Below are 16,419 nucleotides of genomic sequence, written 5' to 3' on the forward strand. Positions count from 1 at the left end.
GGCCCATTTGCGGCCCGCGGACCGGTTAAAAATGGCCCGCAGGCAGGGCCGATCCAGGACTAGAGGTCGAACGATATTTGGCCGTTCTATAGCACCAGCCACTGTTCCTCCTCCCTTCTCCACACTCAGCGCTTGATGCTTGTGTGAAACTGACACGTAACAGGAGGAGAGAGACAGAGGGATCTGTCAGATTTGAGGTTGATGTCGGGGGTGGGCGGGACCCGGCCAATATCAAACACCAGCCAATGGGATCTGGGCGGGCCGCTACGTGTATGTGGCCCGCCCCTTTTCTTAAGCAGCCCAATCATTGGCTGGCGTTTGATAGCTGCTGGTCCCGCCCACCCTAGCCGGGTCCCACCCACCCCGACATTAACCTCAATTCTGACAGATCCCTCTGTCTCTCTCCTCTGTGCTACGTGTCAGCTTCACACAAGCATCAAGCGCTGAGTGTGGACAGCTCCTTGTCAGTTTCACACACGGTTACACTCCGCTCAGTGTGAAACCTGCCAGTGCCATCTGTCACTGCCAGCTGCCACCGCCAATCAGTGCCAACCAGTCTGCCAGTGCCACCTGCCACCGCCAATCAGTGCCACCGCCAACCAGTGCCTGCCAGTGCCACCGCCAACCAGTGCCCCTGCCAATCAATGCCACCTGCCAGTGGCAACCAGTGCCACCTTTTGCCACCTGCCAGTGCCAAGCCAATCAGTGCCACCTGCCAGTGCCAACCAGTGCCACCTGCCGCCACCTGCCAGTGCCACGCCAATCAGTGCCATCTGCCAGTGCCACGCAAATCAGTGCCACCTGCCAGTGCCAATAGTGCCACCTGCCAGTTCTAAACCAGTGCCACTTGCCAATGCCTGCCAGTGCCACCTTCCAGTGCCAACGCCAATAAGTGCCACCTGCCAGTGCCATTGCCAATCAGTGCCACCTGCCGGTGCCAATCAGTGCCACGTGCCACCTGCCAGTGCCACCTGCCAGTGACAGACAGTGCCACCTGCCTAAGCCAACCAGTGCCACCTGCCACAGCCAACCAGTGCCATCGGCTACAAAAATCGGCATCATATATCGGCCGCCCCGATTTCTAAATATCGGCATCGGCCAGAGAAAAGCCCATATCGGTCGACCTCTATCCAGGACGTCTTTTTGAACTGCACCCAGGCACCGCAGAGGGGGAGGCGCCAAAGAGCTTTACCTCTCCATCTCTTCTGTCCTCTCCGCTGCACGCTGCTGCAGCCCAGAGAGAGAGCAGAGGAAGGAGCGGAGGAAGGATCCGCTCATTGATCCGCCCACCTAGGCATTGACAATCGACCAGAGCCCCAAACCAGGGTCCTGCTGCCACTTCAGGGCGGGAGATTGTGTTCTCTGGGTCCCCTGTCACTAGGCCTGTATGGAAGCCAGGAGGAGAGGACTCGGGAGGCAGATGATCCTAACTGCCAGGAGAGCTGAGTGAGCCATCACACTGAGGCAAAGTCCTTAGTGGGGTGACTGGGGTAGAAATTTGTGCAGTGTGGGGGGTATTTTATGCAGTGTGGAGGGTGATTGTGCAGTGTGGGGGGTAATTGTGCAGTGTGGGGGGTAATTGTGCAGTGTGGGGGGTAATTGTGGAGTGTGGGGGGTAATTGTGGAGTGTGGGGGTAATTGTGGAGTGTGGGGGTAATTGTGGAGTGTGGGGGGTATTTTTGGAGTGTGGGGGGGTATTTGTGCAGTGTGTGGCTATTTGTGTGTGTGTGGGGGGGGGGGGGGTAATGCTAAGGGTTAATAATGCGTTTACTGACACCAATGCTGGGTTAATAATGCATTTACTGACACCAATGCTGGGTTAATAATGCGTTTGCTGACACCAATGCTGGGTTAATAATGCGTTTGCTGACACCAGTGCTGGGTATAGTATAGTATATTATTGCTGGTATAGTTTATTGCTTTTGAAGTTTTAAAAGTTTGCATGCGGCCCCCATGGGATAAGAAAACTTGTCATGTGGCCCTCAGGCAATTTGAGTTTGAGACCCCTGCTTTAGACACTTAGGCACTTACCAACTATTGTATACACTCTTTCCTCCACCCATAACAGGGCGAGAAGTAGGTCTGCTGTCCTGGAAGGTTCGTAGAAATACTGTTATCGGAAAGTAACCATCGGTTTTCTCACCTCACCTTCCAGGACTGCAACACATGAGAGGATAATTAAGTAATACGCAGACCTACCTTAGGGTGGGACCATTGCCTGTAGCACCTTTCGACTGAAAGCTAGGTCTTGCTGCAATAGGACCTCCACTCGGTAGTGCTTCAGGAAAGTGTCTTGGTTGGACAAGGTGGCTGCATTACGAATTTGCTCCCAGGAGGCTCCTGCTTTTTTGGGCCAAGGAGGTTGCCAGGGCTCTAGCTGAGTGTGCTTTCAACTTTGCTGGTGCAGGAATACCCGAGCTTTCGTATGCTACAGAAATGGCTTGCCTTATCTACCTAGAGACTGAGGATTTTGAGGCCTGAAGTCCCTTCCTTGGTCCAGGAAAAAGGATTAAAAGGATCAGGTCTCTTTCCTGAGAGAGGGAGAAGAACTTCTTCACCTTCCTGTTACTGGCAAAGAGGTCTATTTCTGGGCGGCCAAATTTTTGGACCAATGCTCGATTGTCCGCCCCTTTATGTAGACTGCTGACAGCGAGATTACCCTGTGCTCAGCCCAGCTCAAAATCTCCTTTGCAAAGTCCAAAAGGGCTTTGGATCTGGTTCCCCCCTGGTGGTTTAGGTAGGCTACCGCTGTGGCGTTGTCTGAGCAAATCTGGATTTCTTTGCCTAAGACTCTGCCTTCGAAGGCCCTTAAGGTTTCCTCCACTGCTCTGAGCTCCCTGAGGTTGGAAGAGGATCTGGCTACCCCCTTGTCCCAGGTGCCCTGTGCCTTGGCTTTTTCTAGGTGGGCTCCCCAACACCAGGCTCTTGTGTCCGTGGTGAGCTTCAGTGGATCCCACTGACCCCACGGTCTGCCTTTTTACAGGACTAACCACCACTCCTGGGAAGATTTTACCTGAGGAGTTATGACTAAACTTTCATCTAGGGATTTGCTCCTTTTGTCCCTTCACCAAGAAGTTTTCTATTTCTAAATTTTGCCTGCATTGTGGTTGAAAACGAACATCGATTTGACCCCACTAACGAATTGAAAATTAAACAAACGTTCTTAAAATTACTTTTTTGAAGGAAGAAATTGTTTTTGTATGGCCAGCATATAATATATTACAGTTCTGTTTGAAAATCTGCAAAACAGTCTAACTTTTTTTTTTTTGTTTGTTTAAATAAAAAAAATTTGATCTGAGTCTGATGATATTTACCAGATTCAACCTCCAAATAGTATATACAATATCTCTCTTCAGTCTGTTATTCTCAGAGTGGACTAGTTGCTCTCTAACCATATAGCTGGTTATTTATATTTACCACTGCATACAATTATTTAAGAATAAACTGCCTTTTTTTAAACTTTACATATTAACTAAATTATAAACACTTTTTTTTAAGGTTATTAACCGATCTAAACAATAAATCAGCCAACTAATCGATTATGAAAATAATGGTTAGTTGCAGCCCTAATCTAAAAGTACACTAGAGTGAACCTAAATGCATCAAATTTCACCAGAGAGCACCTAAACGCATCAAAATACACCACAGTGCATCTAAAATACACCAGAGAGCATATACACGCATCAGAAATACACCACAGTGCACCTAAACGCATAAAAAAATACACCACAGTACATCTAAACGCATCAAAAATACACCAGAGTGCATCTAAAAGCATAAAAAAAAATACACCAGAGAGCATCTAAAGGCATCAAAACACACCAGAGAGCATCTAAAGGCATCAAAACACACCAGAGTGCATCTAAAGGCATCAAAAATACACCACAGTGCATCTAAACACATCAGAAATACACCACAATGCATCTAAATGCATCAGAAATACACCACAGAGCATCTAAATGCAGTAAAAATACACCAGAGAGCATCTAAATGCATCAAAAACACACCAGAGTAAATAAACGCATCAAAAACACACCAGAGCATCTAAATGCATCAAAAACACCAGTGTACATCTAAATTAATCAAAAATACACCAGAGAGCATTTAAACGCATCAAAAACACACCAGAGTGCATCTAAACGCAGGAGGGGAGGGGATTAGTGGGGGGGGTGTCTTCTCATTGGAAATCATACAATCTCCTCCATTCTACTGATAGAGAGAAATAATAATATTTATAAATGATAGAAATGATTTTTGTAATGAGGATAAATAATATTCCTCAGTGTGGAGATCGGATAATGATTATGATAATAATGGGGGGGGGGCAATATGAATGACAATATCAGATAATAATAAACAATCTCTGATCACCATGGTAACGGATATAATCAGAGTCCTGTCCCCTCTCCCCGGAGCTCCTCCCCGTGTCTCCTCTCTGCCGACCACCCGGGGGCAGAGCTTCCCTGACTTTCCCATCATCACCCCGCCTACCAAAACCCGCTGTATACACCTCCCCCCTCCCTTCCGGTACCGACCAGAGCTTTATGCCAATTACTGGGAGGACTGTAGAGTGATCGCACAGTATAGGAAGTGCTGGCCTCTAGTGGCACCGGGGATCAGTACAGTCACTGAAATGTCACCAGAGACCTACAGAGAGACATCTCATTATACTAATATTATTACCATTAACTGTATTTATATTTACAATAATTATTCTTTTAAATATTACTACAATGATATCACTAATAATATTACATTAAAATAAACTAGTGATAAAAGATATTATTACATTGTATTACTGTTATATTACTATAAAATATAGTATCTCCTATGAATAACAATAATGAATTACATTATGTACACATGTATAGGGATGGCCATGGATATTGATGAGGGGTCACCCCCCCCCCATATGTAGACATGTATAGGGATGGCAATGGACATTGCTGGCTCTTGTCCTGTAAACAGCAATCTGCTGATTTTTAAAGCAAACAGTAATTCTTGGCGCTGTACACAGGGAGCCAAGTCCCCCCTCCCCCCACCTGTCAGCTGCCAACCAAATTTTTTTTTTAACAAGCTTTGCACTCCGCTTATTACAGGCTGGGATTATTTAATGCCTTTGGGTTGCAGGTGGTGTAATCTGCAGTGCTGCATTCCCCAACAATTACAGTCCCTGGCCTGTCCCTGATTGGTTGATATAGAAGAAGCCAGAACTTACATTTAATTATTGAGAACTGCAGTGCAGAAGATTACTCTGTCTGCACCCCACAGGCATTAAATAGACCCTTTATGCGCCCTGCTGAACAAATGGTGCCCCAATAAATTGCTGCAGGGCTGTGCTGTAAAGCAGCTCCCCAGACAGTATCTATTTCATCATTTGCCAGGAATTCTGCCTTAGACCCCGCCCACACTTGGCGATTTGGAATGACCGGCAGAAGTGCTGTGATTTTTCCTACAATGCCAAATCATGGGAAAATGTGCAGCAAGCATTCACATTACATTTTTCTTAACCACTTACGGACCGCCCACTGCAGTTTTACGTCAGTACTTTGAAGAGGAATATCGTTATGGCAGCAGCTAGCTGCCATAACCCCGGTATCCTCTTCTTCAGCAGGCGGTCCGCTCTCAGATAAAAGTAGCCTCTGCGGCAGATTCACCGCGAGATCACTTTTAGTGGCGGTGGGAGAGGGGGGCCCCCTCCCGCCGCGCTCTGGTGCCCTCCGCCGCTTAGCGGACCCAGCGGCAGAGGCAATCGGTTGTTTTCCCTAGCCTGACATGGAGATGAGTGAGCGGAAGATGGCCCCCATCCGTCTCCATATCATCACAGGGCGGAAGCAACGTCAAAACATCACTTCCGCCCATAGCTCTTAAAAAGGGACATTTTTTTTTTTTTTGTATTTTTTTAAATGACAATTTTTTTTTTTTTTTTTTTGCATGTTAGTGTAAATATGAGATCTGAGGTCTTCTTGTAATCAAAAACACAGAAATTTGCTCAGTTGCAGAATTGTCGCTGTCATTGCTTTCAGTGTTTGATGACGAATTTCCCCACAAATCACTATCGCTCAATTTTGCAAGTGATTCTAATTTATTATCGCTGTTTTCTTGCTGGTCTAAAACCACTAGGGACAAAGGGGATGTGTAATTATTTTATACAGTACTGTAATCTTTAAGATTACAGTGTACTGTATGTATTGTGTGTTTTTAATTTTTGGAATATGTCGCCGAACTCCGTCACCGTGCATCGCAACGCTCGCAGGGAACGGAGCTCAGCACTGTGAATCGAGCAAGATGACGGCTCGCAGACACAGCGGGGAGACATCGCAGGATCCAGGGGACAAGGTAAGTTACTTTGCCTGGATCCTGAGATGTAATCCCGGAGTTACCGCTTTTGGTACTGAAATCTCACCCCGAGCCACACTCGGGAATATCGCCAGGGAGGTTAAAAAAAAAAAAAACACATCACTGACCCTTTCCAAAAACGCAGAGGCACAAAAATGCATTGATGTGAATGTGTTCCATAGGAACCCGTGTTAAACATAATGTCCTGCATTTCAGCAAAAAGCATGAAAAAACGCATTGGTGTGAACCGAGCCTTAGAGAGGACATAGTTTACGGCCTTTAGTTCCTGTTGAAATCAGGGTGAGCAGCTCATTACCGCATAACTTACACAAGCTCCCTGCACATAGCACAAAGGCACCTCTAGCCGTATGAACACACAGCCCATTTATGGACTTTACACCAGTGGTGGTCAACTTTCATGATATGGGGGCTTTCAGTGATTATTCATTATCAAAGATAACAGACACACAACAGAATATGGCCAGAGAGAAAGCAGTCATGGTGCGCAAGGCGGCCAGAGATGGCGGTTATGGTGCGTGAGGCGGCAGGCATGGTGCTCGAGGCGGACAGAGAACGCGGTCATGGTGCGCAAGGCGGCCAGAGAAGGCGGTCATGGTGCGCAAGGCGGCCAGAGATAGCGGGTATGGTACGCAAGGCGGTGGGCATGGTGCGCAAGGTGACCAGAGATGGCGGGCATGGTGCGCGAGGCAGCCAGAGACGGCGGGCATGGTGCGCGAGGCAGCCAGAGATGCGGGCATGGTGCGCGAGGCAGCCAGAGACGGCGGGCATGGTGCGCGAATCGGCAGGTATGATGGGCGATGCGGCAGTCATAGTGCGCAAGGCGGCCAGAGATGGCGGGTATGGTGCATGAGGCGGCAGGCATGGTGCGCGAGGTGGCCAGAGACGGCGGTCATGGTGCACAAGGCGGCCAGAGATGGCGGGTATGGTGCGCAAGGCGGCAGGCATGGTGTGCAAGGCGGTGGGCATGGCGGCCAGAGATGGCGGGCATGGTGTGCGAGGCAGCCAGAGACGGCGGGCATGGTGCGCGAGGCAGCCAGAGACGGCGGGCATGGTGCGCGAATCGGCAGGTATGATGGGCGATGCGGCAGTCATAGTGCGCAAGGCGGCCAGAGATGGCGGGTATGGTGCATGAGGCGGCAGGCATGGTGCGCGAGGTGGCCAGAGACGGCGGTCATGGTGCACAAGGCGGCCAGAGATGGCGGGTATGGTGCGCAAGGCGGCAGGCATGGTGTGCAAGGCGGTGGGCATGGCGGCCAGAGATGGCGGGCATGGTGTGCGAGGCAGCCAGAGACGGCGGGCATGGTGCGAAAGGCGGCCAGAGACGGCGGGCATGGTGCGCAAGGCGGCAGGTATAATGGGCGATGCGGTGGTCATAGTGCGCAAGGCGGGCATGGTGGACGAGGCGGCCAGAGACGGCTGGCATGGTGCACAAGGCGCCAGGTACGATGGGCGATGCTACGGTCATAGTGCGCAAGGCGGCCAGAGATGGTGGGTATGGTGCGTGAGGCGGCCAGAGACGGCGGTCATGGTGCACAAGGCAGCCAGAGATGGCGGGCATGGTGCATGAGGCGGCGGGCATGGTGCGTGAGGTAGCCAGAGACGGCAGTCATGGTGTGCAAGGCGGCCAGAGATGGCGGGTAAGGTACGCAAGGCGGTGGGCATGGTGCGCGAGGCAGCCAGAGACGGCTGGCATGGTGCACGAAGCAGCCAGAGATGGCTGGCATGGTGCACGAGGCAGCCAGAGACGGCTGGCATGGTGCACGAGGCAGCCAGAGACGGCTGGCATGGTGCACGAGGCAGCCAGAGACGGCTGGCATGGTGCACAAGGCAGCAGGTATAATGGGCGATGCGGCGGTCATAGTGCGCAAGGCGGCCAGAGAAGGCAGGTATGGTGCGCAAGGTGGCAGGCATGGTGCGCAGAGCAGCCATAGACGGCTGGAATGGTGCGCGAGGCGGCAGGCATGATGGGCGAGGCAGCTTTCATGGTGCGCAAGGTGGCCAGAGATGGCGGGTATGGTGCACAAGCCGGCAGGCATGGTGCGCGAGGCGGTGGGCATGGCGGCCAGAGATGGTCGGCATGGTGCGTGAGGCAGCGGGCATGACAGGGAAGGCGACCAGAGACGGTGGGCATGGTGCACAAGGCGGCCAGAGACGGTGGGCATGGTGCACAAGGCGGCCAGAGATGGCGGATATGGTGTGCAAGGCGGTGGGCATGGCGGCCAGAGAGGGTGGGCATGGTGCACGAGGCAGCGGGCATGATGGCCAAGGCGGCCAGAGACCGTGGGCATGGTGTGCAAAGGCAGCGGCATGTTGCGCGAGGCGGCAGGCATGATGGGCATGGTGCACGAGGTGGCCAGAGGCTGTGAGCATGGTGCGTGAGGTGGTGGACATGCTACAGGAGATGACCGACACGCTACAGGAGACTGCCACAGACTGAGAACATGCTGTAGAAGTTGTTGGAGGATGGCGGGCATGGTGCACGAGGCGAGGCAAACAGTAATTCTTGGCGCTGTACACAGGGAGCCAAGTCCCCCCTCCCCCCACCTGTCAGTTGCCAACCAAATTTTTTTTTAACAAGCTTTGCACTCCGCTTATTACAGGCTGGGATTATTTAATGCCTTTGGGTTGCAGGTGGTGTAATCTGCAGTGCTGCATTCCCCAACAATTACAGTCCCTGGCCTGTCCCTGATTGGTTGATATAGAAGAAGCCAGAACTTACATTTAATTATTGAGAACTGCAGTGCAGAAGATTACTCTGTCTGCACCCCACAAGCATTAAATAGACCCTTTATGCGCCCTGCTGAACAAATGGTGCCCCAATAAATTGCTGCAGGGCTGTGCTGTAAAGCAGCTCCCCAGACAGTATCTATTTCATCATTTGCCAGGAATTCTGCCTTAGACCCCGCCCACACTTGGCGATTTGGAATGACCGGCAGAAGTGCTGTGATTTTTCCTACAATGCCAAATCATGGGAAAATGTGCAGCAAGCATTCACATTACATTTTTCTTAACCACTTACGGACCGCCCACTGCAGTTTTACGTCAGTACTTTGAAGAGGAATATCGTTATGGCAGCAGCTAGCTGCCATAACCCCGGTATCCTCTTCTTCAGCAGGCGGTCCGCTCTCAGATAAAAAGTAGCCTCTGTGGCAGATTCACCGCGAGATCACTTTTAGTGGCGGTGGGAGGGGGGGCCCCCTCCCGCCGCGCTCTGGTGCCCTCCACCGCTTAGCGGACCCAGCGGCAGAGGCAATCGGTTGTTTTCCCTAGCCTGACATGGAGATGAGTGAGCGGAAGATGGCCCCCATCCGTCTCCATATCATTACAGGGCGGTAGCAACGTCAAAACGTCACTTCCGCCCATAGCTCTTAAAAAAGGGACATTTTTTTTTTTTTGTATTTTTTTAAATGACAATTTTTTTTTTTTTTTTTTTTTTTTGCATGTTAGTGTAAATATGAGATCTGAGGTCTTCTTGTAATCAAATCAAAAACACTGAAATTTGCTCAGTTGCAGAATTGTCGCTGTCATTACTTTCAGTGTTTGATGACGAATTTGAATCGAGCAAGATGACGGCTCGCAGACACAGTGGGGAGACATCGCAGGATCCAGGGGACAAGGTAAGTTACTTTGCCTGGATCCTGAGATGTAATCCCGGAGTTACCGCTTTTGGTACTGAAATCTCACCCCGAGCCACACTCGGAAATACCGCCAGGGAGGTTAAAAAAAAAAAACACATCACTGACCCTTTCCAAAAACGCAGAGGCACAAAAATGCATTGATGTGAATGTGTTCCATAGGAACCCGTGTTAAACATAATGTCCTGCATTTCAGCAAAAAGCATGAAAAAAACGCATTGGTGTGAACCGAGCCTTAGAGAGGACATAGTTTACGGCCTTTAGTTCCTGTTGAAATCAGGGTGAGCAGCTCATTACCGCACAACTTACACAAGCTCCCTGCACATAGCACAAAGGCACCTCTAGCCGTATGAACACACAGCCCATTTATGGACTTTACACCAGTGCTGGTCAACTTTCATGATATGGGGACTTTCAGTGATTATTCATTATCAAAGATAACAGACACACAACAGAATATGGCCAGAGAGAAAGCGGTCATGGTGCGCAAGGCGGCCAGAGATGGCGGTTATGGTGCGTGAGGCGGCAGGCATGGTGCTCGAGGCAGCCAGAGAAGGCGGTCATGGTGCGCAAGGCGGCCAGAGATGGCAGGTATGGTGCGCAAGGCGGTGGGCATGGTGCGCGAGGCAGCCAGAGATGGCGGGCATGGTACGCGAGGCGGCAGGTATGATGGGCGATGTGGTGGTCATAGTGCGCAAGGCGGCCAGAGATGGCGGGTATGGTGCGTGAGGCGGTAGGCATGGTGCGCGAGGCGGCGGTCATGGTGCACAAGGCGGCCAGAGATGGCGGGTATGGTGCGCAAGGCGGCAGGCATGGTGTGCAAGGCGGTGGGCATGGCGGCCAGAGATGGCGGGCATGGTGCGCGAGGCAGCCAGAGACAGCCGGCATGGTGTGCGAGGCGGCCAGAGATGGCGGGTATGGTGCATGAGGTGGCAGGCATAGTGTGTGAGGCAGCCAGAAACGGCAGTCATGGTGTGCAAGGCGGCCAGAGATGGCGGGTATGGTGTGCAAGGCGGTGGGCATGGCGGCCAGAGATGGCGGGCATGGTGCACAAGGCAGCCAGAGACGGCGGGCATGGTGCACAAGGCGGCAGGTATAATGGGCGATGCGGCGGTCATAATGCACAAGGCGGCCAGAGATGGCGGGCATGGTGCGCGAGGCAGCCAGAGACGGCTGGCATGGTGCACAAGGCAGCAGGTATGATGGGCGATGCGGCGGTCATAGTGCGTGAGGCGGCCAGAGATGGCGGGTATGGTGCACGAGGCGGCCAGAGATGGCGGGTATGGTGCACGAGGCGGCCAGAGATGGCGGGTATGGTGCACGAGGCGGCCAGAGATGGCGGGTATGGTGCACGAGGCGGCCAGAGATGGCGGGTATGGTGCACGAGGCGGCCAGAGATGGCGGGTATGGTGCACGAGGCGGCCAGAGATGGCGGGTATGGTGCACGAGGCGGCAGGCATGGTGCGCAAGGCGGCGGGCATGGCGGCCAGAGATGGCGGGCATGGTGCGCAAGGCAGCCAGAAACGGCGGGGCATGGTGCGCAAGGCAGCCAGAAACGGCGGGGCATGGTGCGCAAGGCAGCCGGAAACGGCGGGGCATGGTGCGCAAGGCAGCCGGAAACGGCGGGGCATGGTGCGCAAGGCAGCCAGAGACGGCGGGGCATGGTGCGTGAGGTGGCAGGCATGGTGCATGAGGCAGCCAGAGACGGCAGTCATGGTGTGCAAGGTGGCCAGAGATGGCGGGTATGGTACGCAAGGCGGTGGGCATGGTGCGCGAGGCAGCCAGAGATGGCGGGTATGGTGCACGAGGCGGCCAGAGATGGCGGGTATGGTGCACGAGGCGGCCAGAGATGGCGGGTATGGTGCACGAGGCGGCCAGAGATGGCGGGTATGGTGCACGAGGCGGCAGGCATGGTGCGCAAGGCGGTGGGCATGGCGGCCAGAGATGGCGGGCATGGTGCGCGATGCAGCCAGAGACGGCGGGGCATGGTGCGCAAGGCAGCCAGAGACGGCGGGGCATGGTGCGCAAGGCAGCCAGAGACGGCGGGGCATGGTGCGCAAGGCAGCCAGAGACGGCGGGGCATGGTGCATGAGGCAGCCAGAGACGGCAGTCATGGTGTGCAAGGTGGCCAGAGATGGCGGGTATGGTACGCAAGGCGGTGGGCATGGTGCGCGAGGCAGCCAGAGACGGCTGGCATGGTGCGCGAGGCAGCCAGAGACGGCTGGCATGGTGCGCGAGGCAGCCAGAGACGGCTGGCATGGTGCGCGAGGCAGCCAGAGACGGCTGGCATGGTGCGCGAGGCAGCCAGAGACGGCTGGCATGGTGCGCGAGGCAGCCAGAGACGGCTGGCATGGTGCGCGAGGCAGCCAGAGACGGCTGGCATGGTGCGCGAGGCGGCAGGCATGATGGGCGAGGCGGCGGTCATGGTGCGCTAGGCGGACAGAGATTGGGGGAATGGTGCGTGAGGTGGCCAGAGACGGCGGTCATGGTGCGCAAGGCGGCAGGCATGGTGGGCATGGCGGCCAGAGACGGCAGGCATGGTGCGCAAAGGCAGCGGGCATGTTGCACGAGGCGGCAGGCATGATGGGCGAGGCGGCCAGAGACGGTGGGCATGGTGCACGAGGCGGCCAGAGGCGGTGAGCATGGTGCGTGAGGTGGTGGACGTGCTACAGGAGATGACCGACACGCTACAGGAGACGGCCACAGACTGAGAACATGCTGTAGTTGTTGGAGGATGGCGGGCATGGTGCACGAGGTGGCGGGCATGGTGCGCAAGGCGGCAGGCATGGTGCGCAAGGCGGCCAGAGATGGCGGGTATGGTGCACAAGCAGGCATGGTGCGCGAGGCGGTGGGCATGCGGCCAGAGATGGTCGGCATGGTGCGCGAGGCAGCGGCCAGAGATGGCGGGTATGGTGCACGAGGCGGCCAGAGATGGCGGGTATGGTGCACGAGGCGGCCAGAGATGGCGGGTATGGTGCACGAGGCGGCCAGAGATGGCGGGTATGGTGCACGAGGCGGCCAGAGATGGCGGGTATGGTGTACGAGGCGGCCAGAGATGGCGGGTATGGTGTACGAGGCGGCCAGAGATGGCGGGTATGGTGCACGAGGCGGCCAGAGATGGCGGGTATGGTGCACGAGGCGGCAGGCATGGTGCGCAAGGCGGTGGGCATGGCGGCCAGAGATGGCGGGCATGGTGCGCAAGGCAGCCAGAAACGGCGGGGCATGGTGCGCAAGGCAGCCAGAAACGGCGGGGCATGGTGCGCAAGGCAGCCAGAAACGGCGGGGCATGGTGCGCAAGGCAGCCAGAAACGGCGGGGCATGGTGCGCAAGGCAGCCAGAAACGGCGGGGCATGGTGCGTGAGGTGGCAGGCATGGTGCATGAGGCAGCCAGAGACGGCAGTCATGGTGTGCAAGGTGGCCAGAGATGGCGGGTATGGTACGCAAGGCGGTGGGCATGGTGCGCGAGGCAGCCAGAGATGGCTGGCATGGTGCGCGAGGCAGCCAGAGACGGCTGGCATGGTGCGCGAGGCAGCCAGAGACGGCTGGCATGGTGCGCGAGGCGGCAGGCATGATGGGCGAGGCGGCGGTCATGGTGCGCTAGGCGGACAGAGATTGGGGGAATGGTGCGTGAGGTGGCCAGAGACGGCGGTCATGGTGCACAAGGCGGCAGGCATGGTGGGCATGGCGGCCAGAGACGGCAGGCATGGTGCGCAAAGGCAGCGGGCATGTTGCACGAGGCGGCAGGCATGATGGGCGAGGCGGCCAGAGACGGTGGGCATCGTGCACGAGGTGGCCAGAGGCGGTGAGCATGGTGCGTGAGGTGGTGGACGTGCTACAGGAGATGACCGACACGCTACAGGAGACGGCCACAGACTGAGAACATGCTGTAGTTGTTGGAGGATGGCGGGCATGGTGCACGAGGTGGCGGGCATGGTGCACGAGGTGGCGGGCATGGTGCGCAAGGCGGCCAGAGATGGCGGGTATGGTGCACAAGCTGGCAGGCATGGTGCGCGAGGCGGTGGGCATGCGGCCAGAGATGGTCGGCATGGTGCGCGAGGCAGCGGGCATGATGGGCAAGGCGGCCAGAGACGGTGGGCATGGTGCACAAGGCGGCCAGAGATGGCGGGTATGGTGCACAAGGCGGTGGGCATGGCGGTCAGAGAGGGTGGGCATGGTGTGCGAGGCAGCGGGCATGATGGGCAAGGCAGCCAGAGATGGTGGGCATGGTGCGCAAAGGCAGCGGGCATGTTGCGCGAGGCGGCAGGCATGATGGGCGAGGCGGCCAGAGATGGTGGGTATGGTGCACTGCACGAGGTGGCCAGAGGCGGTGAGCATGGTGCGTGAGGTGGTGGACGTGCTACAGATGACCGAAACGCTACAGGAGACGGCCACAGACTGAGAACATGCTGTAGAAGTTGTTGGAGGATGGCAGGCATGGTGCGCGAGGCGGCAGGCATGGTGCATGAGGTGGCAGGCATGGTGCGCGAGGCGGCCAGAGACGGCAGTCATGGTGTGCAAGGCGGCCAGAGATGGCGGGTATGGTGCGCAAGATGGTGGGCATTGTGCGCGAGGCGGCCAGAGATGGCGGGCATGGTGCGCAAAGCAGCCATAGACGGCTGGCATGGTGCGCGAGGCGGTCGGCATGGCGGCCAGAGATGGTCGGCATGGTGCGCGAGGCAGCGGGCATGATGGGCAAGGCGGCCAGAGACAGTGGCTGATACACCAATACACAGTGTGCTCCTAAGGCCTCATTCACAACTAGTGTAGGGGGAACCTGAGTCCCCTATGCATTTTTCTGGTACATCTTCGCACAATGCACATAGGACACTCCATTCATCTCTCTGAACCTTTTCTAGCACGGAGTGTCAGCTGTAAAGGGCACCTGGGCTCAGTGCACTTGGGGTGCCAATAACAAGCACGCCGTGTGTTTATAGCACGCCATTCCCGGGCTCTGCGTGTTCCGGTGTGAGTGCAGCCTAAATGTTTATTACATTTGTACTTCATGGCATGCAATGATCATGTGGCAGGTTGTCATGAATTTGGCGCCAACCTCCTGAGCACATTCCCTATCAGACATGTCACTATACTTCACTGAATGTCCCCTCAGTGTGAGGAGAGAGCTCTGAGAACCCAGCACAGCCCACCCCCCGGTGACGTCACCAGCCCGGGGCCCCCCCCCCGGTGCCCTCCAGTCACGGCGCACAGGCCGCTCCTACCTCCGTCCAGCGGGGCCGCTCGTTGCACGGTGCACACAGGGTGGGGGAGGAGTGCGGGATCTCCCGGTGACGCGGTGTGTCCGGTCTCGGAGTACAGGCCACGATGACACGTAGACTGGGCGCTGTGTACACGGAGCTCACATTTCACAGCTCTGGCTGGAGTGTGTTTGTTTTTAAAGGAGCCCGCCCTCATAGGAGACAGTGCAAGGGAATGCTGAGTGCCTGGCTGCCCCCCACTTCTACAGGATAGCCCCCAATATTCCCATTGCCTCACCCCATGGGGGGCACAGAGCTAGAATATCCTCTTATTGGGGTCTCACATCTCTGCCCTCTATGAGGAATGGACATTAACCCCTTCATGACTAAGCCTTTTTCTGACATTTGTTGCTTACAAGTTAAAATCAGTATTTATTGCTAGAAAATGACTAACCCCCCCCCCCCCACACACACACACACACACACACACGCATTCTATATATTACCTAGAGAATAAAATGGCGATCATTGCAGTATTTTATGTCACACGGTATTTGTGCAGCGGCCTTTGAAATAGTTTTTTTTTTTTTTTTTTGGGAAGGAATACACTTTCATCTTTCATGAATTAAAACAAAACAGTAAAGTTAAAGACAACAAAAGTTCCTTGAGCGCTATAAACTGTCAGCCATCTGATCCTGGGAAATCTAGATTGAGATAAAGCCCAGCGCAGCCGCCAACCACTGGAAAAAGGTGGCCCAAGCTGGCCGGGCGCCCAAGATGACGTGGACATCGCATCGGAAGAGGAAGTGACCAGGATGTCAATGTCTCAGGGTGGACCGCAAGCTCTAGGTTGCCGTGGCGACCGAGGCTTACATGTTTCGCGCGCCTGCGCCTTATGCAAATGGCGAAAAAAAAATCTGACGGGTTATAACCCTCCCTTACTCTATTCAAAATGAAAAAAAAAAAAAGTTTTGCTTGACACTTTAACCGGTTCCTGACCGGCTCACGCAGATATACTGCGGCAGAATGGCTTTCCTGGGCGAAATCCCGTATATATATATATATATATATATATATATATATATATATATATATATACGGCTTTGCCCAGGAGAGCCACCAGAGGGCGCCCGCTGCACAGCAGGGGACCTGATTCGTGTGGCCGACAGGCGCGATCGCCGCCGGCCACGTGCGATCCCATGCACAAGAACCACCACGGGAATTTGTGTCTG

At 54.7% G+C, this 16,419-nt stretch overlaps 1 protein-coding gene across 4 annotated transcripts in view; it reads right to left on the bottom strand.

Moving 5' to 3' along the window:
• TRIQK (triple QxxK/R motif containing) overlaps positions 1 to 16,419 on the bottom strand; it is a 298,291-nt gene that overhangs the window by 237,867 nt on the left and 44,005 nt on the right. Inside the window, exon 1 of one of the 4 annotated variants that reach the window (XM_073631950.1) lies at positions 15,212 to 15,407. The exons of 1 other annotated variant lie outside the window; for it this stretch is intronic. The gene's annotated coding sequence lies outside the window, so the exon portion shown is untranslated. Of the gene's footprint in view, positions 1 to 15,211; positions 15,411 to 16,419 lie in introns of those variants that run through there. 2 more of the 4 variants (XM_073631948.1, XM_073631951.1) reach the window with 2 other exon arrangements.

The sequence above is a fragment of the Aquarana catesbeiana genome, linkage group LG05, assembly GCF_042186555.1.
Source record: "Aquarana catesbeiana isolate 2022-GZ linkage group LG05, ASM4218655v1, whole genome shotgun sequence".
Lineage (NCBI taxonomy): Eukaryota > Metazoa > Chordata > Amphibia > Anura > Ranidae > Aquarana > Aquarana catesbeiana.